The sequence below is a fragment of the Phascolarctos cinereus genome, unplaced genomic scaffold (assembly GCF_003287225.1).
Source record: "Phascolarctos cinereus isolate Bilbo 61053 unplaced genomic scaffold, phaCin_HiC Scaffold_2;HRSCAF=192, whole genome shotgun sequence".
Lineage (NCBI taxonomy): Eukaryota > Metazoa > Chordata > Mammalia > Diprotodontia > Phascolarctidae > Phascolarctos > Phascolarctos cinereus.
In genome coordinates, this window is record NW_027555625.1 from 351463197 (window position 1) to 351488751 (window position 25555).

The window sequence follows — 25555 nt, forward strand, 5'->3', positions numbered from 1 at the left end:
TCCAGGCTAAGCTAGGCTTCTTTTCACAATGGAAAGCGAAAGAGAGTCAGACCCCCTAAGCTCTGGATTTGCCTGTCAATCAGGAAAGGCCTACAAGGAGCAGGTAAGAGATAAGAATTTAATTTAGAAGTTGTTTGTCTAACATGGAACAACATAGGCTCCTTCCCTTGCCCTACTAAGAATGAAAATATTTGCTCCAAGGAGACAGGTATGGATCAGAAACCTCAGTCAAAGGCCCCAGTCTTCCTATGAAAGAAGAGTTAGGAGCACACAAAACTCCAAAGGTTTAAAATTGCCATCTGTTTTGGAAGTCTCTCCTCTCATGATCTACTATGTTCCCAATGGCCTTGATCCTGGGGTTTCTTGTCTTAACTTTTCCTCCATCAGAAAATTGGGTTCTTTGGCTGAGGTTTCTGACCAAGATCTGACTCCTGGGGACAAATACTTTCATTCTCTCTAAAACAGGGAGGGAGCCTGTGTTTTAACACCCTCTTTCTATCCCCACAAACTGCAAAGTAACATATTATTCACAGGGTCAGAATTAACCAGATGGGAAAATTTCCTGTTCAGAAGAAAATAGCACAATAGGAAACAGAGTTAAGAAGATCTTACCATTACACTTGCCAGGTCATCCTCTTAACCTTCCCAACCACAGATATCCACCTGTAGCAGTTCTTCGACTACACTCCCTGTGAGCAACACTTGGCATTCCTTTACATAGTGGATTATTGGCTTAATGACAAATCAGATAATCACACCTAAAATCAAAACTCCAAACCTCAGATTATAATCCCAAGAGATTTTACATCAGATCTTATGGCTAGCTACAGCTATTATTATTTTTCACATGTTGTTGCAATGATAGCTAACAATAGACACATACAAACCTTAATTTATCCTTTTCAGTTTGAATCTATCTAGGAGCAGAAACAAATAATTAGAAATTAAGAATAATAATCACATTTGATAATTACACATATAATGAATACATGATAGTTCATTCAAAAGCCAGGAAAACACTGGCTATTGTAAGCCTTGAGTATGACAGATGTCCTTATCTTAAAATATTGCATATTATTCCTAAAGCAAAATAAAAAATCTTTAAAACATGTATCTGTCAGTAATAAGTTGGCTCAAAGATGTAACTTCAATATGTACTATTTCTGGTATGCTTTAATAATTTTCGTAAGCAACATACAATCTATTAGATAAAAATCCCTATTAAATAAACTTGTAAGCCCCTTTACTTCAGCTGTTTCTTATTAAACCACTTCATTACTTTAGAACTTTGTAATATTCTTACAGCAGCTTTTCTAAAGATCCAGGAGACTGAAAATCAGCAAGTACCCAAAGAACTTCATAGATATTTACAAAGTCTGTGGTACCTTCCCAACTCTAAGTAATTACCTTATTATTAATTTTTAAGCAAAATATACCAAATTAAATTGTTGACAGTTTTTTTCCCAAACCATAAGGACCACAATCTCTACCAAAAAAAGGAGTTAATTTCCAATGATACAATCATATCGGCCTCTAGACATTAATTTTTAAATTAACAGCAGTTCTTATCAATGATTTCCAAAAATCATAATACAAGAACAATTAGAAGCCTAACAATATTGTGAATTTTTAAAAATGTACCAAAACACTTTTTGCCTGTAAAATAACATCAATTTGGTTGAATGCATGTCCAAATCATCTTATATAGTAAATCACTTCATTCATCTATCACTTTGGCATTCTGTACTAATCATATTCAAAAACCAGTATAGAGTATTTATACTTCTAATTCTTATTCATGCAGTTTCTAAATATATCACATTTATGCCAAATATCAAGTGTATTTTCATTAAGGTCTGATCTACCTACAGAAGGTCAAGCATAACAATTATCTCACTTTAAATGAGACCACGTTATAATTTAATTTTAGGACGATCAAATCTGGATTTACAATCATAAATGGTACCATTCAGAATCTCAATTTTCCCAAGGACCATTACTTGCCAGCACCCCAAACGACAGAGCCCACTGCTTTCAGTTTGCTCCATTCTAAAGATTAATGGCAACAGTTTCACATTCTCCTTCTTAAAATATACCAGCATTTACAAAAATCTTCAAACCATAATTTGGAAATTTGCAGCAAAAATATTACATTTCAGTTACAAATTTAGTCTCCAGTTTACAATGCCACAAATTTCTACAAACAAGGAAAAACTTTTTCTTTCTTTGCTTGTTTGCAAACCCAATCTGGTCAGGGCTGCAATGACAGAAAAAAAGTATCTTACATATTTTTGTTTTGTTTTGTTTTGTTTGCCTAAAACTTCATCTCCTGCTGAAAGTCTGAAGTGGGAGTAAATCCTTGCTTACTGGGATGGAGAGTTTAGCATCAGATTACAGAAAGCTGGGAGAATTGTTTTAAGTATGGCACTTTGCTAATCTTCCCTAGCATTCTAAATTCTCTGGCTGCAGTTTTTAATAGCAGTCTTTTTGGCTGTCTGCATTTTTCATTAGAAGTCTTCCAAGGTAGCAGAATCTACCAACAACACTAGACAGGACACAAGACAAAAGTTTTCCTGAGAAGTTCACAGAGAGGGGAAAAAGAGGGATTCCTGACTGTTGGGGTATGAGCATCCAGCCCAAGAATGGCTCAACCCTGGGCAATAATTTATTTTGACTAATTCACATAAGAACTTCTCTCATTAATTTGGGATCATCCTAAGTGAATGAGTGTAGGCTAGATGTTATGTGACTGGTTCTTCACGGTCACTTGGTCAATTAAACAGATAAATGATTCCTTCCCAGCAGGTAACATGGTTCTACTGATGGCCCTTGCATTTACTGCTGCCAATATATAGTCAAAGACTTGGTATACAGTTTTTTTTCCTAACAGTTATTGCTGGGTAAGAGAAGTACAGGAGGAGAAAGAGAAGGGGACAGAGAAAAAAGAGAAAGATCTGTTGGAAGACTGGCCGAATGAACAGATGGCCCATCTGTTCCCCAGAGCTCTTGGCTGATCAGTCCAAGAGGACTACTCATTTGCTCAGGCTAGTCCTAACTCTCCTTAAGTAATTCCCCAAATCAAAAAGGTAAACAGCACCCTAGCTTTCTGGACACCCAGAGTCCTCAGTCCTAAGACCTAGTCTAGGGGCAGGGATGACTTGATTATGTTTCACTTGAACCATAAAGGTACTCACCCAGTTCTCACTGTGCAGATCATGCCTAGGTTGAATCCCACCTCTAGGGTTAACCACATCAGAGATCCTACTTCTGACATCAATTGCTAGTTGAGAAAAAAACAAACCCCAAAGTAAAATGATTTAGAAAGAAGTTTATTAAATTGTCCGGCAGAGGAGAGCTGAAAAAGGAAGTAACCTACTTCCCTTGAATGTCTTCAGGTTATTCTCAGTGAAGATGGCCCTTCTGAAAGAGGTTGGCAGCATTGGCATTCACAATGCTTCATATACCTAGAGCTGCCCTTGGGGCAGGGCCCATACTTCAAATAGGTACACTACCTGCTCCCTTTGCATAAGGTGCCCCCTCAAGCCATCCTCTTGCTGGGACTGCATCTGCAGGCACTGTCTTCTTCATAACTTACTTTAGCCTAGTCTTCCATCTTTGCTACCTCTTTACCTGCTCCTTAGATTTCCCCCTTCCCTGTATCCTTGACCTTATGGCTACACCCATAAGCCCTCCAGTCCCATCTACCCTGGGCCCAAACAGTGGCTTCATACTCTTTTATTCCAACTCTCCACTAGAGAGAGTTCTAGAAGTCTAGAGCTCTGCCTGTAAGAAGATAATGAGGATCAAATATGCTCAGAGCTGGGGCCCCCAAGCCCCATCTAATCTAACTTCTCCCCTAAATTTTTCATTCTAATCTTCAGTATTTTTTGGGTCTCCTTTAGCAAGCTGTTGACTTGTTTTTCATGATTTCTTCCATCAGTCTCATTTATCTTCCCAGTTTTTCCTCTACATCTCTTATTTGTTTCTCAAAATCCTTTTTGAGCTCTTCCATGACCTGGGACTGATTCATAATTTTCTTGGAGGCTTTGGATATAAGAGCTTTGACTTTATTTTCTTCTGGTTATGTTTTGATCTTCTTTGTCACCAAAGAAAGATTCTATGGTCTGACTTTCATTGCACATTTTGCTCAGGATCCCAACCAATTACTTGAGTTTTAAACTCTTTGTTAAGGTAGGGATCTGCTTCCAGTGTGGAGAATGTACTGTCCCAAGCTTTGGAGATTTTGTGCAGCTGTTTTCAGAGATACTTGTAGGGACCTGTAAATTTTCAGTTCTTCCAAGATGGTATGATCAAGGGCAAAGTGTTTACTCCTTTTCTGGCCTGTAATCTGGTCTATGAGTGACCACAAGCACTCTTTTCTGTCTTGGAACTGTGAGGAGGATTCCGTCCTCACTGCTTCTACAAGCTCCACCATGCCAGGTTCCTCCTCACCCCAGGACCACCACCCAGAACTGTGACCCAGATTCAAGAGTGGGCAAAGCAAGAGAATCCTGCCTCAGCACCAGCAAACAGATCCTTGCAACCCTCCTCTGATCAGCCACTCGATTCACCTTCAGTCTGTGGGCAGGAGCTCTGAAAGCAGCCACTGTCCCAGGACTGTACCAGGACTGGGGCTGGGACCAAGCTTCTCTCTCACTGTGGTCCGACAGACCTTTCCTACTGAACTTCTAAGTTGTCTTTGGTGTTTGTGGGTTGAGAAGTCTGGAAACCACCACAGCTGCCTGTGATTCAATCCCCTGAGGCCTGGTCTTTGCCTGGATGCCCATGCTGAACTGCGTTTTTCTCCCAGCCAGGTGCAATAGACCTTTTCAATCAACCATCCAGATTGTCTTGGGCTGGAAATTTGTTTCACTCGGTCTTTTTGTGGGTTGTGCTGCTCTAGAATTTGTTTAGAGCCATTTTTTACAGGCATTTGGAGGGCTTTGGGGGACAGCTCAAGCAAGTCACTGCTTTCATTCTGCCATTTTCTCACTCTAATCTTCATCTAGTCTTTGTTTTCCCTAGCCTCTAATCCCTGTACCTCTCTCTATTCTCACAGCCCACCACCAAGGCCTCCCTTCCCACTTCTTAGTCTGGCCATGGCTGGCCAGTTCAACTGTATGCAATCAACTATCTTTAAATTCCTTGCCCTTTTGTCCTATTATTTAGTCATGCATTACCAAATCCTAATCCTAGGTCACACCTACCAACTGCCTTGTCTATTTCTACCCAATGCTGCTAAACATTCCTGGAGAAAATCATGAAACTGTCTCAACTGAGTTCATAACTTATATAATCTCAACTTGGCGCTCACTGCTGCATAACAATGTTTTTGTTCTTTCCTTATTAATTCCCTATCACAGTCTTTACTGTGTCTCTTGCAAGCCTTCTCTACTTAGACCTCCAAAATTACCTCTTCCACACTCCCTCTCAGCAGACAACCTTATGTACTACTTTACAGAGAAAGTGGAGTCCAGCCACCAGAAGGCCCAATTCTCCATACTCTATACTTCAGTCCTCATCACCACCCCCAACTCCCTCCTTGACTCCAGTCTCTGATGAAGAAATGAGCCTCCTCCTTGCCAAGGCCAATCCCATTTATGTTCTTCATCTCATTCATTCAGTTTCCCCAAGAACTTGCCCTCTCAGTCATTCTTCTCTTTCTCTTATTTTCAATCTCTCCTTATCCACTAATTCCCTCCCTAATATCCTAAAGACATGCCCAGATCTCCCTCATCATTATACTTGATACTCTCATTCCCTCAAGCTATTGTGCCATAACTCTTCTTTTTCCCAGCCAAACTTCTGGAAAGCTAACCTGAAGAGGACAGTGGTCAAAGATTTGTGTTTGTTGTCCATAGGCCTATGGTTATCATTGTCTGTAGTTATGGGAAGGTTCTAGCTTATGTCCACAGGACTTCTCATATACACTCCCACACTCACCTACATGCCAGACTTTCTCTCCCCAGACCTTGGAACTCTTCATCCTCCTAAAAGGATGTGGTCTGAGGAGATCATAGGCTGTCCTTACCCAACCCCAAGACCTACTCAGGATCTGAAAGGAGGAAAACATACAGCTAAAGACTTAGGTAGCTCCCTTGTAGATAATGCTGATCTTTTTCACCACCAATGACTGTTCCACAATGGCTACTCCCTCTATTGAAAAACTGAAACCAGAAGTCAGAGTGGTGAAGGAGAAATGGCATATCAATGACTTCTATCATTTGCATTTAATGCCAACAGGTGGTGCTATGAGTTCTTACAGCAGGGATAGCCCCACTCCTAAGGCAGTTCCTATGACAAGGGTGGAATTATTGTTGCTTCCCTGGACCACAACTAAGAGAGACTCTGGATTAATTGGGCACCCAGGTTGGGGTATGTGTCAAGGAGGTGTGGAAAAGAAATCAAGGAACATCCCCAGAGCCCACTCTCCATCCTAGGAGCAGATTGAGTTTTGTCCCTTCCCCCATAACACCCCCATAAAGCTAAAATTACAGGTCCAACACCTTTCCCACACTATATTCAGGGCCTTTACCAAGGAAATCACATTTGACCTGTGCATTTGTCAGCTGGGCAGGAATCAACCTCTAACCTGTGGGTGGCTGGAGCCAAACAAACAGAGCAGGCTAAAGACAAGAGAGTCAGGACGAAAACAGAAGTTTAATGAATTTCAGAGTGAGGAAAATAATGTATGCATGTGGAAGTCCCCCTCCCTCCTAAAAAGGAGGACTTAAGTTTACTAAAGTTGGGGCCACTTATATACGTGAAAGGAGTCGGACCATAACACAATCATTCGTAGATTTTGAAATAGTTCTCATGGTTGGCATTTCTTAGGACAATATATTAGACATTCTTAGGTCCCATGAGAACAGTCAAGTCTTAGGGGTCATAACCACCCTGCCAGGCACAGAACTAGAGCTCTATGATAGGAACAGGAGTACAGTACCTGTCAGTGACAAGGAACAGCAATTATGAACTCATGATGGATGGCCCTGGGAAATAGGGGGAGCTAAATCCCTCAGTGAACGACTTTGGCAGCACACTTTGCCAAAGGGTGATATCATCCAGAGAGTACAGGATTATTGTCATGCCAAGCTCAGGGCCCAGCCTGCTTGTTGGGCCTTAGCTCTGGAAAGCAGGGTATCTCCAAAATGTTTTGATGTATCTATGGGGTGGGGACTGGGAGCAGCTCCTTAAGGGCCAGCCTTACAGCAGACAGTAAAAGCAGTGTCGATGACATAGTAGAGAGAGAAAATGGGTCATACCTAGGCCCCTGGTCCTACAAAGAGAAAGGCACACAAAACAGCCCTGGCCCAGCCATACAGCCAAACCAACCAATCAGCACACTCACCATTGGAGTCTGTAGGACTGGATGGACTTATTACTTGGCCCCTCTGATGTGATCCCAGGCTCTAAGACAGAGCTGCTCCTTTATCCAAGAGCCTCTGTTTCTCTCCATGAGCCAGCGATTGGGCTATTTTCAGGGCTAAACTAAGGACCTTTCAGCCACCTTTACTCTTAAGGAAACCCTGGCCAAGGGGCATTGCAGGGATGGGTTCAAGCAGAGGCTGAGCAGTAGGCAGAGGCAGCCATCTTGTCAGTATCACATACTCTGCCAATACCTAGCACTGAATCTTTCTCTATCCTTCTGAAGTAAGAATTGGACCAACTTTGTGAACCTGCAGGTCACCTGTACCTTCTCCTTTACTCCAACTTTCCTGGCCCTGAAAAAATACTGTTTCCTCTTATGCTTCTCAAACCTCCTTGGGAACCTGAACACAAACACCTGTAGACCCAAGGTCTTCTTGGAACAGACTGTCATTGGGTTCTCTTGGAGACAGTAAGGCAGAGCAAAAAAAAGTATGATAGAGGGCCAGGTGGGGGAGGTGTGAGCCACAGAGTGATGGGCGGACTGATTAGCAGATACTTTCTCTTGAAGGATTTCTCCCTAAGAATGTTTCTTTGGAATTGATATATTCAATAATAAGCCCAGTTAACTACCAAAAAAAATCTTTACACAGTAAATTTCTCTGATAAAGGTCTCACATCCAAGATAAATAATAATGAAAACCATTCCTGATAACTCAAGAGATATGAATAAGCAATTTTTCCAAATCACTACTATGTAGAGAAATACAAATTAAAGCAACTCTGGAATTCTACCTCACACCTATCAGATTGGAAAAAAAAATTTTTTAAATGGAAAGGTTTGTGGGAAGATAAACTAGTACAGTGTTGTTGGTGACATAAAGTGGTCCAGTCATTCTGGCAAGCAATTTGGAACTAAAAAGTGATTAAACTATGTGTGACCTTTGACCTACTACTTTGATACCACTACTAAGCTTATATCTCAAAGAGGTCAAAAGAAAAGGAAAAAGATCCACATGTGCAAAAGTATTTATAGCAGCTCTTTTTGATGTAGCAAAAGACCTAGAAACAAAAAGGGAGGCCAACAATTGGAGAATGGCTGAACTAACTATAGTATAAAATGTAATAGAATATTATTCTACCATAAATGTAATAGGATTAATACCTAGCAGCATTTTCCCAAAACACGGGTTAGGCCCTTCCCTCCCCCTTTCCTCCTTCTATAGGGATCTGATCAATGAAGTCTCCTTGTCACTTAAAAGCATAAAAAAATCCCACCAATGTGCAGTGGAAGACCCTTAGGGTTGGTGAGTCACCATGTTCTTCCTCATATCCTGCCCTGATGACAGAGTGCATTCCCACATGAAGATGGGTGGGACCCCAACCAGAGACTCTAAGGTTTTTTTTGTATAACCTTCCTATATTATGGCAGAGTAAATGTCCTGATGTTAACTATTCAGTGACTTACCAGTGCCTCATTTCATCGCAACATTAAACCTGAACTAATAATGCTTGCATTAGAGCTGTCTACAACAGCATGGTTGCAGAGAAACCTGACTTAAAAGAAAACTTATATAAACTGGTGAAGAGACAAGTGAGCAAAACTAGGAAAACAATGTATACAGAAAACAATGTATACAATAACAACAATATAAAGAAAAACAACTTTGAAAGATTTAAGAACTCTCATCAATGCAATGATCAACCACAACTCCAGAGGGCCAAGCATGCTATACTCCTCCTGACAGATGACGGACAGAATAGGGTACAGAATGAGACATTTTTGGACATGGTAAATGTGTGGATTTGTTTGGCTTGACTATGCTTATTTGCTACAGGGATGTTTTTTCATTTCATTTTGGGGGAGGAATTAAAGAGGTAGAAATTACGGTAGTGTCCCCTCTCCCCCCCCAAAAAAAGAGGAGAGGTCGTCAAACTGGACTAAGTTGATGTGAATCACCAAAAGAGAGATCACAATGACATTTCATATTATTTCTACTGAGTGCTTCTCCAGGGAATTTATGTTTTTAGATGGGGTACTCTTCCCTTCAGAGGAAATTGTCAGCCATAATCCCAACATTGTTGTCCTCAAGTATTATACCTTAGCATGTTATCCTTAACTTAGAGAAAATATAGTAAGACAATCTTTGTGAGAAGAGTGATGGTAAGAGTAGACCAGATAGATACATTCTCTCCATTGCATAGCACTAGGTGCACAAGAGTAACTCAATACTGATTAATTAGGTTGGTGATTTACTGCTTGCAGATGGCCCAAAAGTAGTTTAGCGCAAACAGAATCACTTGCACATAGCAGGTGCTCAATAAATGTGTGGGATGAAAAAAATATTTTTAAAAATCAAGCCAAACAGTTACAGGATGTTGGACATAGGACTGGCTCTTAATGGACTGTAGCTTCTGGAAGGGACCCTACCTCATCTCTGAGACTTAATAGACTAGAAGATCTCTTCCTCAAAAGGGTCACTGAGTAATTGCTTTCTCATTCTCCAGGAAGATATGGGGTCCAGGGAGGGGCATAATCATCACACTGAAGGTATGTAAAGTCTTGTCAAGGGCATTGACTTCAACTCCAACTCCTCCCTTTGCCCCTCAAGAGCCACATCCTTGGGGGACTCAGTCAAATAAGCATTTATTAAGCCCTTACTACATGCCAGGAACTGTGCTAAACACTGGGATTACAAATACAAGTAAAAAGATAGTCATTGTCTTCAAGGAGCTTACATTCAAGGAGAAGACAACATATAAAAGGAAGCTGAAAAGGTGGGAGGAAGGGAGGAAATGAAGGTATATATACCCAGGGCTTGATAGAGAAAGTCTAGGAAAGTCAAGAGTGGAGCCTGGAAAGAAATGAAGGCATGATTGGCTTGTTTGCTCTCCTTAAAATGGAAGTTCTAGGAAGAACTATCCAATCATAGAGGCCTCAGGGGCTGGGGTGGAGGGTACTTTCAATGTGTAAATTCCTGGGCTGGAGTAAGCTTCAAGGATGAAAAGCTGAAGTGCAGCCTAGAGATGAATGAAGGAGTGACAATTTGCAAATTATTCTTGCTGATTTTCAGTCGTTGGACATATGACCTGGATCCTGGGATTCATCAACAAGTAGCCACAGGCACCTAGCCAAAATCCCTGGTCTTAGGTATTTCTGAACAATCTTAGAGGATGAAGAGTCAGGGAATGGGCAGCAACTGGGCCTGTACAGGGGATATGGTCCCACAGAAATACACTATAGCATTCTATCCAGGTGGTAGGGACAGTGGGTGACAGTGGAAAAAAGGCTGAGTCCTACCACATCCCAGATGACCCAAGACATTTGGAATCTATGTATGGAAGTCTAACACCTAGGAAAAGGGCAAGGGCCCTAGGCATTTTATAAAGAAGGTGTAGCAAGAATCCACATAAATGAGCAGTGGCAGGAGTTTCAGATGGCTTCCCTGGGACCCAAAAGTGCCCCAGAGATCCCCAAAATCCTTGGTCATCCAAGTTTTCTTTTTTGAAAATTTAATTCTTTTCTTTTTTTGGTGAAGTGATTAGGGTTAAGTGACTTGCCCAGGGTCACACAGCTAGTAAGTATTAAGTGTCCAAGGTTGGATTTGAACTCAGGTCCTCCTGGCTCCAAGACCAGAGCTCTATCCACTGCACCACCTAGCTATCCCTACAAATTTAATTCTTAAAAATTAATCCATCCCTCTAACCCTTTTTTCCTCACTGAGCAAATTAAAAAACAAACAAAACTGAAACATAAGGCCCTCAAGACGTAGCTGCATAGTAAAGCAAAATGGATTCTCACATTGGCCATATGTCTCTTTAATGCATTTTAAGTTCACCCTTCTGTCAGGAAGTGAGTAGCAATTTTCAACTTCATTCTTTTGAGCTCATGGTTGATTATTGCATTAATCAAAATTCTAAAGTCTTTCAAAGTTTAGAATGTTATCATGTAAATTATTCTGCTAGTTCTGCTTACTTCATTCTGCATTAGTTCACAGAGATCATAGTTATCAAAATATTTTTTAAACCAAGGTTAAGAACCCTTGCCCTATAAAATATAGCCATGTATCATTGGTACCTTGTAAAGATAATAATAAACACTTCCTGATTGTTAAGACACTCCTGTAAGTTAGGTGCTATTAATATTATATATGGGGAAAACACACAGTTAGTAGATGCCTGAGGAAGTATTTGAGCCCAGGTCTTCCTGACTTAATGTATCCCTTCTACCTCAGCACACTGCCTCTGAAAGGACACACACAAATAAACACACAATTCAACCTAAAGAGCTTACAATCTAATAATAATGAGGGTAACTGTCACAATGGGCAGTTTAGATAGTATAGTGGATAGAGTACCAAGTCTAGAGTCAGGAAGACTCATCTTCATGAGTTCAAATCTGGCCTCAGAAACTTACTAGCTCTGTGAACCTGGGTAAGTCACGTAACTTCTCTTTGCCTCAGTTCCTCACCTATAAAATGAACTGAAGAAGGAGATGGCAAACCACTCTAGTATCTTTGCCAAGAAAACCCCAAATGGGGTCACAAAGAGTTAGACACGACTCAACGGCCCAAACAACAGAACTTTCACAATAACCGTAAGGTTCATCTACTAAGAAGTCTCTCCTATACTCATCTATAGATACATTTGAAATTGCATTCTCTTAGAGGCTGATCATTGTTTTTCAGTGATTTAAACTTGTTCAAGATGAGTGATTTTTGTTTGGATTGGAAGCTGAGGGGGAGGGGCAAGCTGAAGGAGGGCTGACTAGAGAAGGCACCCTGGTGCCTTTTGCCCTCAAATTCCCAGCTGCAGAGCAACAGAATTTGGGATAGGTGGCATCCTAGTTAAAGTTGTACAAAATCTTAGATAGAGATACATGTCTGTCAGGATTGTTCTTCAGGTCTAAGACCCCAGTGGAACTGGGCCTAGCCCTAGAGCCAGAATGAGGTGATCAGCCCTGGGCACCACGAGCAATGAACAATGGGTGGAAGTGTCTTGGGTTACTTGGATGAAACCTAGGATACTGGGCTCCTAGGAAATAGTTTTCTCTGAACTCAATGTTCCCCAATGTTATTCTAGAATTCTGAAAAATGTGGGAAGAGTCACGTGAACTAACTGAGAGTGAAGCAAGTAGAATCGGAAGAATATATACAATGACTACAATAATGTAAATGAAAAGCTAAGCAATCTCTCAAATATCTCCAAAAAAGAAATTATATGCCAAAGATAAAGCAACTTCAGTTCTCTCCATGGTCTAGGATGCCAAGAATCCAAAAGAATTTTTTTTAATTCCCCATAAACCCCAGGAACTCACTGACCCTGAGCTCTCTCAGCACCCCTCCCCTACCTCCTACACTACTGACAGCAAGGCTGCACTAGCAGACCCAAAGAATAGACTCAAGCATACTTGAAAACCTACTTCTACACCTTGGTCCTCCCTCCCTCTTTTCAGTTCCATGGAGACCTCAACTCCAGGTTGTAGAAGGTTGCTCAGACCTTCACAGCCAGCTTGGCCTCGGCCCTTCAGGAACAAAAGACTGACAAGGGCAACAACCTAGAAGCATCAGTGCTGCAAACCTCTGAACTACTGATGCCAGGTCAGAGAACTGAAGAACAGAAGGAGTAGAACAGGTCACCAGGACAGGATGCATGTGGAGGGTTGTGCAGTACTCCACCAAGCCTGAGGGAATGAGCACAGCATCCAGCTATGAATAATTCTAACCTCCCAAAAGTCAGGTGGGGCAGACAGTCCAATGAACCATTAATTGCCCAATGCGGGGGGAGTCTGAGTCACTTTGAGATGTAGCCTCCAAGGAAGTTAGGAAGGAGAGAGAATCTGGAAGTGAGTGATGAGGAAAATAAAGGAGGAAAAGACTGAAAGTACCAAGGATTTCAGGAAGAAATCTCAAAGACCTTGAACATAAAAAGATAAATCAAAAAGAAGAATATTAACAATGGAATTAAACATGGCCTCCAGATCTAGTAAATTAATTCAGGCATCTATGAATAAATACTGCAAAATAAAGGAAAATGATCCAGCATTTGATGAGACAAAGGACCCTGTGTAATTTAAGGAGAACATGCTATTCTTGTGTGGTTTAAAAGAGAAATGGGAATTATGAGAGAATTTATATCCTGCACAGCAAAAATAATAAACAGAATAGAAGAATTTGAATCTATAATGACAAGCCTCACCAAAGAAACAAAAGAGAGAACAATAGATTAGGAGTGCAAATATACAGAAGTGAAGGACAGCTTAGAAGAAGAGAAGCAAAAGACAGTAGCACTAAAAGGAACTATGCTCACTATGCAAACATACAGATCTCAAAGAAAGGATGCATAGAGACAACCACAGCTTTCACAGAAGAACAGGACAAAAAAGACATCATAATGAAGGAAAATAGAAGAGCTTCTACACATAGAAAATGAAATTTCAATTTAAAGAATTCATAGATGGCCTCTGGGGGGAAAAAGCCAAGGCTGCAAACTCCAAGACACATGGTAGCTAAAATTAACAATTCAATTCAGAAAACAGCAAATTCTGCAAGCTCTCAGGAGAAAAGACCTTCAAATACAAAGTAAAGGACATTTTGACAATGCAAGACTATTCTATATTGACATAAAAGAGAGAAGAGAATGGAATACTGTGTTTTGAAGAGCAGCAAAGGTCAAGCTACAGGCCAGGATGATCTATCCTGCAAATGTGAATTTAACTATTCAAGACAAAAGATGGACACTCAAAATAAGAGCTTGACACATTTTTAGAAAGAAAACTGGAACTGGAGAGATTATTCGCTTCTGAAACAACAGAAATGCAGGAGGAATGAATAAATGTAGCAGGCAAGGACAACAAGAGTGACAACAGAGAGACTAGTAAGAAACTTCTTTCTAAATGTACACAAGGAGACAGGGGCAAAAGTGGAAATCTGATAGAGGTAACAGTGAAGAGACAGATAGGAGGCATTATAGATAGAACCTGGTGATACCTTGCCTACAGGTGAACCAATGCTTTTTAGTGGAACAACATGGGAGGATACATTAAAGGAGGGAGGGATGGGAGCAGGGGGACAGAGAGGAGTGAAATGCCCAGGGGTCAAATCAAGGGCTAGCAACGAGGGGAAAGTGACCTCTGTGGTCTCAGAAACAGCCTACAAGGGAGTGGGTCATGAAGAGAATGGAAAGATTGAAAAGATTGAATTTTTTTAAACAACAATATTAATTTATACACATCTTGTTTCCCCATTAGAAGATGGAGTTCCTTGAAAAGCAGGGATTTTCATTTTTGTCTTTGTATGCCCTAGAACTTCACACAGCACCTAAAACATAGTAGACATTCAATATATATTTGCTGATTGTAGAGTAACTACTTTTCACATGGTATTTCTGGAAATAAAGACACAAAATACAATTTTTGCTATACACATCAATTTCCACCTTACTGTAAGCTTTTGTATGAATGCTAGTTAAAATGAATTTATTTGAAACTATTTAGATGAGCAAATTATTTGGTGTAGCACCTTTGAAAATATTTGTTATTTTTATCATTACCTTCCATTGCCAAAAAGCCTTTAATCTACTAACCAAAATAATCCAAAAACCTTTTGGCAAATATATTTAACTTTTAGTTAAGTATAATCAAAACTAAAGACCAAGTATTCATACAGATCAAGATTAGGATTGTTAAGTCCAACAAGAGAATATTTTAATGAAACAAATATAAGGATTCCTCTCCTCCCCCTTCCAACTATGAAAAAAAAAGGAGCTCTTTCTTTTTTTGGCAGTTGGGGTTAAGTGACTTGCCCAGGGTCACACAGCTAGTAAGTGTCAAGTGTTTGGTCTGAGGCCAGATTTGAAATCAGGTCCTCCTGACTTCAGGGCTGGTGCTCTATCCACTGCACCACCTAGCTGCCCCAAAAAGGAGCTCATTTTAACTCAATTTGGAATTATATAAATAATGTGACTAAAATATCCATACTCTTTGAACCAGAGACTCTATTATAGAGCTTATATTCCAAGGATGACATTGATAAGAAAAAATCCCCATATACTTCAAAATGTAGCGGTACTTTCTGTGATAGCTAAAAACTGAAAACAAAGTAGATGCCCATCAATTGGAAATGGCTAAACAAAATGTAGTATATGAATGTAATGGAATAGTACTGCTTTGTAAGAAATGACATGTATGATGAAAACAGAGAAGCATAGAAGGATCTATATGAACTGATGCAGAGTGAAGTAAGCAGAGCCAAGGAAACAATATACATGTTAACTACAACAATGTAAATGGAAAGAAAAAGAACATACCAAAAATTCAAAAATAAATGTTACAAAAATATGAAGATCAAGAAGGACTCAAATGAAGAGATATGAGAAAGTACCCCAATCTACCTGAAGTTGGGCAGTCCACAGGTATTACATCTTGCACATATTCTTGGACTTTTTTAATGTGTCAACTAGTTGTACTGACAAACTTTTTTCCCTCTCCAAAAAATACTATTTGTCATATGGGATGTCTTTCTGGGAAGGGAATAAGGAGAGATCCATGGGATACTAGGATGATGTAAGAAAAAAATATCAATAAAAACTTATTTTTTAAAAAAAGGAAATACATAACAAAAACCTAAGTATCAAACCATTCCCCTGAACGAGAATATACACCCTGGGAGGACTGGGGTCAAATTCAAAGTGGTTGCTACAAAATATTCCTCCTATCACCACCAAATCAATTTCTGCATATGATATAGCCAATGGACAAGCTACTCTCTTGCCTGTAATGATGAGTTCACAGGTACCCTGAAATGTTGGGGTATACCAGAAATGATGAAAAATAGATGGGTGGGTTCTAGTGTCCTGAAAGAATTCACATTTACTCAGTCTTTTAGTTAAAGAAAGGCATTTATTGGGGTGATGCACCCAAGCAGTCCCCACTTCCGCATGAGAGACCAAGCATAGGTGGCAGGCCCTGTTCCCCTAAGGGAGGCAGAACAATTGGCCAGGTTAGCTGTTTGGTCTTAAATACAATTTTATGGAATGGGGAAAGGGGAACAAGAGAATAAGCTCTGGAATGCTGGAATATCAGGTAGTCCAGAGGTGCCTTTGTCATTCAGATAAGCCAGAACAGGAAAGGGGAGGGGAAGAATCATTCTGGAATAGCAGGTAATTGGAGGTGCTTTGTGAAAGCACACAGGTAAGTCCACGGTGTGGGGTTTCAATGCATAGTCTTCTTTGATCACTTTTCTGTCTGGTTACATCCCGCATCTTATCTCATATCTCACATCCTGCATCCTGCTTGCTCCTTCTGCCTTGACCACTCCTTTCTACCTCATCATTAGGACACAGTGTTTTCTCAGTGGCTGAATCAGTTCACCACTGGACTAAGTCAACCAGGTTGTTCCTCAGGGCTAGCTCATCACCAGGATTAGCTGCTGGCAAATTGACTTCTGGATGAGGAAGTGGAAAACTCTTTAGTCATAATTCAGTAATTCATTATTAATATATGAAAGAAATAATCATTTCTCTCAGCACACTATAAATGGACAGAAAACAATCACAAAATACTTGGGTTTGCTCTGAAGTAGAAGTCAGGGCCCTTCATCACACAGACCCAAAAGCAGACACAGAACCCCATATGTGCTGGTAATGGTCAGCATATTCTGTGAATGCTCAAAGGACTGGGCCAACATCCTGTTGCATGTTGTTATTATTTACTTTTTTTTTTGTCAGAAGGGATGGTTCACTGCAGCTAAAGGAGTGGGGAGAATATCCAGAATTTACTATAATTTAAACATGAAAGTGATCAATAAAACTTTTTTTAAAAATTTAAAGCAAAAAAAAATTTAAGCAGCTGATGCCTTTATTCTTTTGACTTCCAAATTTCCTAACCTTTCTTTGGACCTCCATTCCCATATTTCCAAACATATTATCATAGAAAAGGGCATTATACAATCAGTCAATCCACAAGGATTTATCAAACATTTTTTGCATGCCAAGCTGAAGATATCAAGAAAAGGCAAAAAGGTTCCCTGCCTTCAAGGAACTTACATTCCAATGGGAGAGACAACATAGGCCTTAGAGGGGATGAAACCAGCAGCTGGAGGAGACCAGAAAAGACCTCTTGCAGAAGGTGATGTCTGAAGGAATCCAGAGATTCTAAGAGGTGAGGATGAAGAGGGAATCATTGTACAGGGTGCTGACTAGGTGTGTCCAAACTCTGAAGAAGGATTTGGGTTAGACTAAGGAAATTTTCTGATTATGAGATCCCTTAAGCTATACAAGAGAAAGTGGGATTGGGACTCTGTAGACTGCTTAGAAAATAGTTCACAGAGAGAGTAGAGTAGAAGGAAGCAGTGAAGCCCAGATTCCTCTCTTTACCCCTCCCCCAACCATACAAGTCAACTCCTACTAACACACAATTAAGCCCCTTTGGCATAGTGGCTCTGCTCTGGATCCCCAGAGAAAGGAGGAACCTCGCACTCAGTCACCAGGACAAAGTGAAGGGCTTCAGTATTGACTCTGAAGAAAAAAGCCTTAGTGCCAATTGCTTGGAATAAAAGGGTCTGAAGAAACACAAGCTATTTATAGCCATATGAAGAAATGTTCCAAATTGTCAATAATTACAGAAATGCAAGTCAAGGCAACTCTGAGGTTCCACCTCACACTCATTAGATTAGCAAAGCTGACCAAAAAAAACAAAAAAGACATATTGGAGGGACTGTGGTAAAAAACGGTACACTCTTGAGGCAAGGGGTAAAAGGAAAGGGAATAAGCATTTATATGTATGTCTACTGCATGCTGAGCACTGTGCTAAGCTCTTTACAAGTACTGTCTCATTTGATCATCATAATACCAGTAGGTGCTGTTAGTATACCTATTTCTAGTTGAGGAAACTGAGGCAGACAGACTGCCCAGTATGACTTGCCCAAGGTCACACAGCTATTAAATGTCTGAGGCTGGATTTGGACTCAGGTCTTCCTGGCTTAAGGAAGCAATTGAAACTGACTTGAAAGAAATTTGGAATTATGCCCCCAAAGTTATTAAACTTTGAATGTCCTTTGACCCAGGGATTCACTACTGGGCCTTTGCCCTGAAGAGTTCAAAAAAATATGTGGGAATTTGGTTTTCTTAACTATGCTTAATTTTTTTTTTAAAGAACTTTGTCTCTCACTGGATGACTTCAATCAGGAAGAAGTCACTTGAAAAGAAGACAATCAAGAGAGAGTGAGGCCAAGACCAGCTAAGGCCTTTTGAATGCTCCCCAAGTTCTAGCTTTGCCACTGCAGCCAAAGAGGCTACTTTCTACCCATGTAGTGAGTGGATTGGAACCAGTTAGCAGAATGTCTGTGCATGCTCTAAAGCCACCTCTATTACAAGTCATCACGACTCTGTCAAAAACAAGCTCCGTGGCTTCTATCACATAGGGAATTGCTTCAATGGCACTCTGTATATGCTTATGCTCATAGGGACTAAACTTATTGACTAATCCCATCTCACTGTCTTCTTGGCAGTTATTTCCTGGGCTTCCACAATTCCCTGAGCATAAAAACCAAACTTCTTCTATCTAGACAGCATGTATCCAGCTTTTCTACTGTAACTAGAAGGCAAATTGTTTTTTTTTATGCTAGCTTCAATAGTCCCTCCCCCAGAGACTATAGCTACTGTTACTGCATATTTAAGAAGTGTGATGAATGAAAACACCTGAGAGACAGTGTTTCTGGGTAATTAATAACCAATTTATTAATTAGGCTAGTGAATAACCAATGAATTGATGGTCAGTGGTTTCTCTTGGTAACCAAAAGGCAAAAGACATGAGAGCCTGAAAGCTTTAAATAATCCTTGAAAGGGAATTCCCTTGACAACTGAAAATCAACCCTGATTGGTGGACATTTAATGAGGTGGTAGACTAGAAGTCTTCAGCTCCTCCTGCTGAAAATGTGGTTTGATCATGAGACTCAACTGCCTTCAGCAATCTGGACAAGTGAATCTGTCTCTATCCAAACCATCTTTGGTTGGTTTTCTCCTTCATGAACTGGGTCACCCTGAACTCTAATGGAGGGGTACAAGGACAGGGGCTCATTTCCTTTGGGATAAGAACTCATCTAGACTGGATTCTATTTACATTCTAAACAGAAGGTTGGGTGGGGTCCAGTCCCAGACAGAAGAGCACATTCCCTTAACTCTAACCCTAACCTTCAATCAGCCATGTCCTTCAGAAGCTGACCTTGTACCGGAGAGCCTCAATGAAGAAACAGAGGACAAAAAGCTTGTATCCCAATTTAACAATTAGAAAAATAATTTCTCTCAGAAGTGACAGTTTAATTTTCATTCTATGAAAGGTCTGGGAGAAGAATGAAGAGTTTATTTAACATCCTGGAGAGACTATTAACTATGATAGCTGGAGAGAAGACTGAGGAAAAGGACTTTAAGGGCTTATTTCCTGAGAGAATCAAGTTTAACTTTTATCATTTGAAGAAATGTGAAGAGAATTCTTAAATAGAGACTTTAATTGGTATCTTGAGAAAATTGAGTTGTAGAACTGTTTCCAGAATTGAGGTTGATAGGTTTAGTAGTGGTTAAAGATGATCTTGGCTATGACTTTCTCACAGATGATATATTGTAAATAATCACTTGTTTTTGTCTCTATGTTGGTTCACTCCCTGGGCCAGCACCCTGCTTATGTGCCTTCTTCCTTTGACCCTTCCCCCAGTGGGGATGTTCAGAACTAATCCAGGCTGCTTATTTACTCACGTGGCTGGGATGAGATGGGAGTTATCACCTCTGCTCCTTCCTGTGAGACACAGGGCTACTAAGCATTACCATCTGCTTTGCCCTACCTTTTGCAAAGCTCTGGTTCTATCATATGACCTACTAATATAGAGCAAGGACCCCTGAGCCTTTTACATCCACCCTTCAGATAAACTTTTTTTTCTAATGTGTTGTCTCCCCTTAAGTTGGGAAAAATATCTTAAATCATGAAGTCTTTGAGATTTGATTGGTTTAGGTATTGACATTACTTAATAGTATTTAAGTACAAAACAATTATAAAGAACTCTAGCTTCTCTATGAGGCTTAGCTAGTAGACCATGATGGGAAAATCATAGCTAGGGGATGATAGCTCATCTGAATCAACTCCAAGTATCCTCGATGTATATCTTTGCTGAATATTCTTCCCCTGATATAGCTAGCAAATCTTTTCTTAAAAGTTGAACAACCCACATGTTTCTCATTTCATTCCAGTTTCAAACCCAAACTACTTAGGGTCTAGCCTAAGTCAGACCTAGCCCCAAACACCCCCAATTAGAGTGTAAGTTCCTTGAGAGGACTCTTGCTTTTTCTATTTTTATTCTCATCACTTAGCACAGTGCTTGGGACATAGGAATCGCTTAATAAATGCTTTTTTTTTTTTAGGCAATTGGAGCTAAATAACTTGCCCAGTGTCACACAGCTAGTAAGTGTCAAGTGTCTGGTCTGAGGCCAGATTTGAACTCAGGTCCATCCTGACTTCAGGGCCAGTGCTCTATTCACTGCACCACCTAGCTGCCGCAATAAATGCTTTTAAATTCATTTATTCATCATAGATTTAGATCTATAAGAGACCAGTTATACTTTATAAAAATAAATTTTATTGATGTATTTTGGTTTTATGTCATGTAACTGTACCCTATACTTCCCCCCTGCCTCAGGAAACCTCATCTCATGTAACAAATTGTAAAGAACGTGAAGAATTCTTCTTAAAAAGATTTTTAAAAATCACCAAAATTAATACATTGAGAAAAATCTGAGAACATCTGCAGTTTTCTAAACAAAAAGTCATCCTATCTCTTCAAAAGAATGGGGGAAGCATCTTTCCATGTTCTTTGAGGTTATGTATTTTCTTCATCAATTTACAACATTCATTTTCAATTATTTTTGGTCATTCTTTCTATTAACATCGTTGTAGTTATTATGTGTATTGTTTTCATGGCTCTGCTTACTTCATTTTGCAGCAGTTCACATAAATCTTTCCCTGCTCTTCTGTATTCATTGTATTCATTGTTTCTTACATCATAGTAATATTCCATTACATTCATATGCCACGTTACAATTTTAAATAAATAGTATAGTCAGTAACCTTGATGTTCATTGATAGGTAGGTGGCATAGTGGACAGAGTACTTAGCCTGGACTCAGGAGGACCTGAGTTCAAATTCAACCTCAGACACTTCCTAGCTGTGCAGCCCTGGGGAAGTGGCTTAACCTTTATCTTCCCCGATTTCTTCAACTATAAAGTCGAGATTCTAATAGCACCTATTTCACAAGGCTGTTGTGAATGAGATAATATTTGTAAAGCACTAAGCATGGTGCTTGGCATGGTAGTAGGTACTTAACATATGTTCCTTTCTCCTTATTTAAGCCTAGAAAATTAGAGGGTTTAATAGAGATGATCTAAAGTTTATAGAGAAAGAGGTTTCTCCAGTTAATTACATAAGAAATATTTAATAAACTGTTTTGGTGTAGCACAGAGCTAATTGGTTAAATAATGAAAAAAGATGATAAAATTTTAGTAATTAATAAGGAGATATCAAAACACACCCCCTTGATCGTCTCAGAATTTGAGATGAGAATAAGGAAAATGTGTAAGGAGTAGATAGAAAGAGGTGATAGCCCAGACCATAAACCCAATTACAGCTGGTTACATTAGTGGACAGAAATCTCTCAACAAAAGCATGATGCTCCCTTGGTAAATCAAATGAATTCTCAGCCATTGTTTAGGCCAACAGCTATTTTAATCATAATTGCTCCCCTCAGGGCAACTTTGTTTGCTTTTTAATTACCCACCAGATCTAGCTCTCTTTATCCAAGGATGGGCCCCACTTAATGAGAGCAGGTCTGAGCCTCAACAATAAGAGTTGCCACCAGCAAATCTGAAAGCAGAGTCTCTAGGCTGAGATCATATTTTACTGTCTGAGAACTCAGTGAAAGGATAACCTATGAGGTAAAGTTCATTTTCAGATCAGAGATTCCTGGGTTTTGCTAAGTTACCACATGCTCCATATTCCATATTCTTATACTTCCTTTTACCGTTAGGCTTTCTCCTGGTGACAACCTAGCCACTGTTTGTTTTAGACATAATTCTCAGTGTGTTTCCCTTGACCCAATGCCATGAAGCAAAAGAACTTCACTTTCTCTTTCAGCTGAGCTGCGTTCTAGGTTTGCTGATAGGTAACCTTTAGGCCGTGACAACTAGCAGAAAACATTCACCAGCTAAGGAGGTATAAAAAGGAAAATAAATATATTCAGTCTTCTTCCTTTTCACTCCACTGGCTTTTTTTTAATATTTTGGGGCCAGAATAAAAAAAAATGCCACAAAAGACAAGAGCTATACTAAAATCCCAAATGGAAATATCAAAAGGGTTCCAATTCAACCTCCCAAACTCTTAATAATAACAGTAGCTAACATCAATATAATGCTTGCTATGTGTCAGGCACTGTGTTAAGCATTTTACTATTATCTTTTTATTATATTATACCTTATTATCATTTACTCTTCACACCCACCCTGGGAGGTAAGTGTCATTATTATCTGAATTTTACAGCTGAGGAAACTGAAGGAGACAGAAGTCAAGTGATTTGCCCAGGGTCACACAGTGGGTAAATGTCTGAGGCGGCCTTTGAAGTCAGGTCTTCCTAACTCTAGGCACTGAACCACCCAGCTGCCCTTGCTCCTACTTAATAAGTAGGCCCACCAAGCATTACCCTGGGAGAAAGGCTCAGTATCTGATGGCCCATCCTCCTCCTTCAATCTAGAGCGCTGAACTTAGATGTATGGGATCTGAATTCAAACACCTGCTATTGCTTACTTCCAGTGTAAACTTGGGCAAGCTCACCCTCTCTGAGACTCAGCTTCTTTATTTATTAAATGAGAGGACTGGATTGGATGATTGCTAAATCCCTTACAATTCTAAAAAAAAAAGTGATCTTATGATCTAAATTGCTATTCCCAAGGCAAGGGCTCTCATCTCCAACAATTTAGCCACCTGAAGTAGAGTCCATTTACTAACATATGGAATCCAAGATACTGTCTCCTCAATGGGAGAGCTTAATTGGTAAGTAAAAATATTTAGTCAAATTAGTGCTGTAGCATTATTAGTCACCTCAGAGCAACATCTTTCTCATTAGTGATTCTGAAAGGCTGTGTCAATAAGGGAAGAGAAGTGAAAGCCCAAATTTCGGGGCGGGAGCCAAGTGGAGACATCAAGAGTCTTTTGAAGGGACTAGACTCTCACTAATGAACCATTCAGTCTGGAAGTTTATAGTCCCAAAAATGTTAAGCATCTGAGAAGAAAAAAGAAAGAAAGCTACTTCCTGGTTCAAAGGCAAAGTTGATAAAAAACAAAACAAAAATAAAAATCTCTTCCCTTTAATAAACATGAAATCATATGGACATGTAATTCTTGACTGAGTTTCAGTGTCTTGTTTTTAGCCTTTGTACTTGCTAGCTGATCCATCTCTTTGATGGAAGATACCCTAGTGTATGAAGCACTCTTCAAAAGCCCTTTCATAAACATTCACCTATCTGATATTACAATTACCTAACATTCCTATAGTGCTTTAAGGCTACAAAACACTTCACATATGTTATCTCATCGAACCTATATTGTTATCAGGTTTTCAGGTCTAGAGGAAAATTAAAAATTAAGTCAGAAATTCAGGCCATGAACAAATACAATGGCACCTTTGTTTTACCATTTGATAACTTTGCATTCTCTGAGCTATGAGGCCCATTCTTCAAATTTCCAGTATGATGAAGCTGGCTCTGAGAAAACATTTTGCAGTTTCCATTCAAAGCCATGAGAGTAGACCCCTATCTCTATGAAGCAATGAACAATACATTCATTATGGTGGAGGCAGACTTTCTTTGTGCCCTCCTCCCTTTTTATTATTTCCTCACCCCCTCAATAAATTTTAATAAAGAACACAAAGTATAAATCTAGGAGCAGAAGCAACAGATAAGAGCTTGTCTTCCAATCAACCACTGCCTTAGAACCCCTGAAAAGCAAACAAAACTAGTGAAACCTCCCAGAAGCACATCAGAGTTGGGACTTTTCCTTACACATATGGGGAAAGCTAAGAAGCCATTGATTTACCACAAAAATCACACAGAGATACTTCTGAGTCAAGTGACCAAAAAACTAGAGGACTAGACATTTGCTGCAATTTCCACTTTCAACAACTCCTCAAAAGAAAAATTAAGGAGCAAAAGTTAAAAGCAATTGTAGCTTTTTCTGCTGGCCAAGACAGCAAGAAACCTAATGAGGAAACAACCTTATACATTAACAGCAGAGAACACTAATTTCCAATTTGTTCACTCAGCATTCCCTTTCCTAAGTTCTGGTAGGGTATCAAACTCTACCAACAGATTGGTGCTCTGGGATTCATTCAGCAATTCCCTTGCATCTTCTGTGGTCTGCCAACATATCCTTCCCTCTTCTGACCATTCTGTGGCAATAAGCAGCAGACCTTAACTCTACTTACCTACTTAAGTAGGAGGTGGAAGTATATGGAATAGGGAGCTTCTTTTGCCTAGGGCTCTAGTGTGCTTATACCTGCTCTCAGTCAGAGGACTAAAAAAGCAAGTAACCGGACTGGAGCACCACCTTATGTGTGTAAGACTGCACCGGGTCTCACACCAGCAGAATGGCATCTACTTGGGACCAGTCTTGTCCCCCCTGGGGAAATGGAACCAGTGATTCCCTCAAAGAGAGGAGGCTGAGGTAGCTTTGAGGTCCAGTTCCCAGGACTCACCATCAAAATAGAAGTGATCAGAAAATAAGTGATAACAGTAACAGCAACATTGTGTGATGACCAGCTTTGATAGACTTAGCTCTTCTCAGCAATGCAAGGATCTAAGACAACTCCAAAAGACTCATGATGGAAAATGCTATCCACATCCAAAGAAAAAACTATGGCATCTGCAGGCAGATCAAAGCATACTATTTTCTCTCTCTCTCTCTTTTTTTGTTTCGTTTCTTCTTTCTCATGGTTCCCTCTTTTGGTTCTAATTCTTTACAACATGACTAATGTGGAAATGTTTAATATAAATGTATATGTAGAGCCTATATCAGATCGCATGCTTTCTTGAAGAGGGGAAAGGGGAGGGAGGGGGAGAAAATTTAGAACTCAAAATCTTATGGAAGTGAATGTTGAAA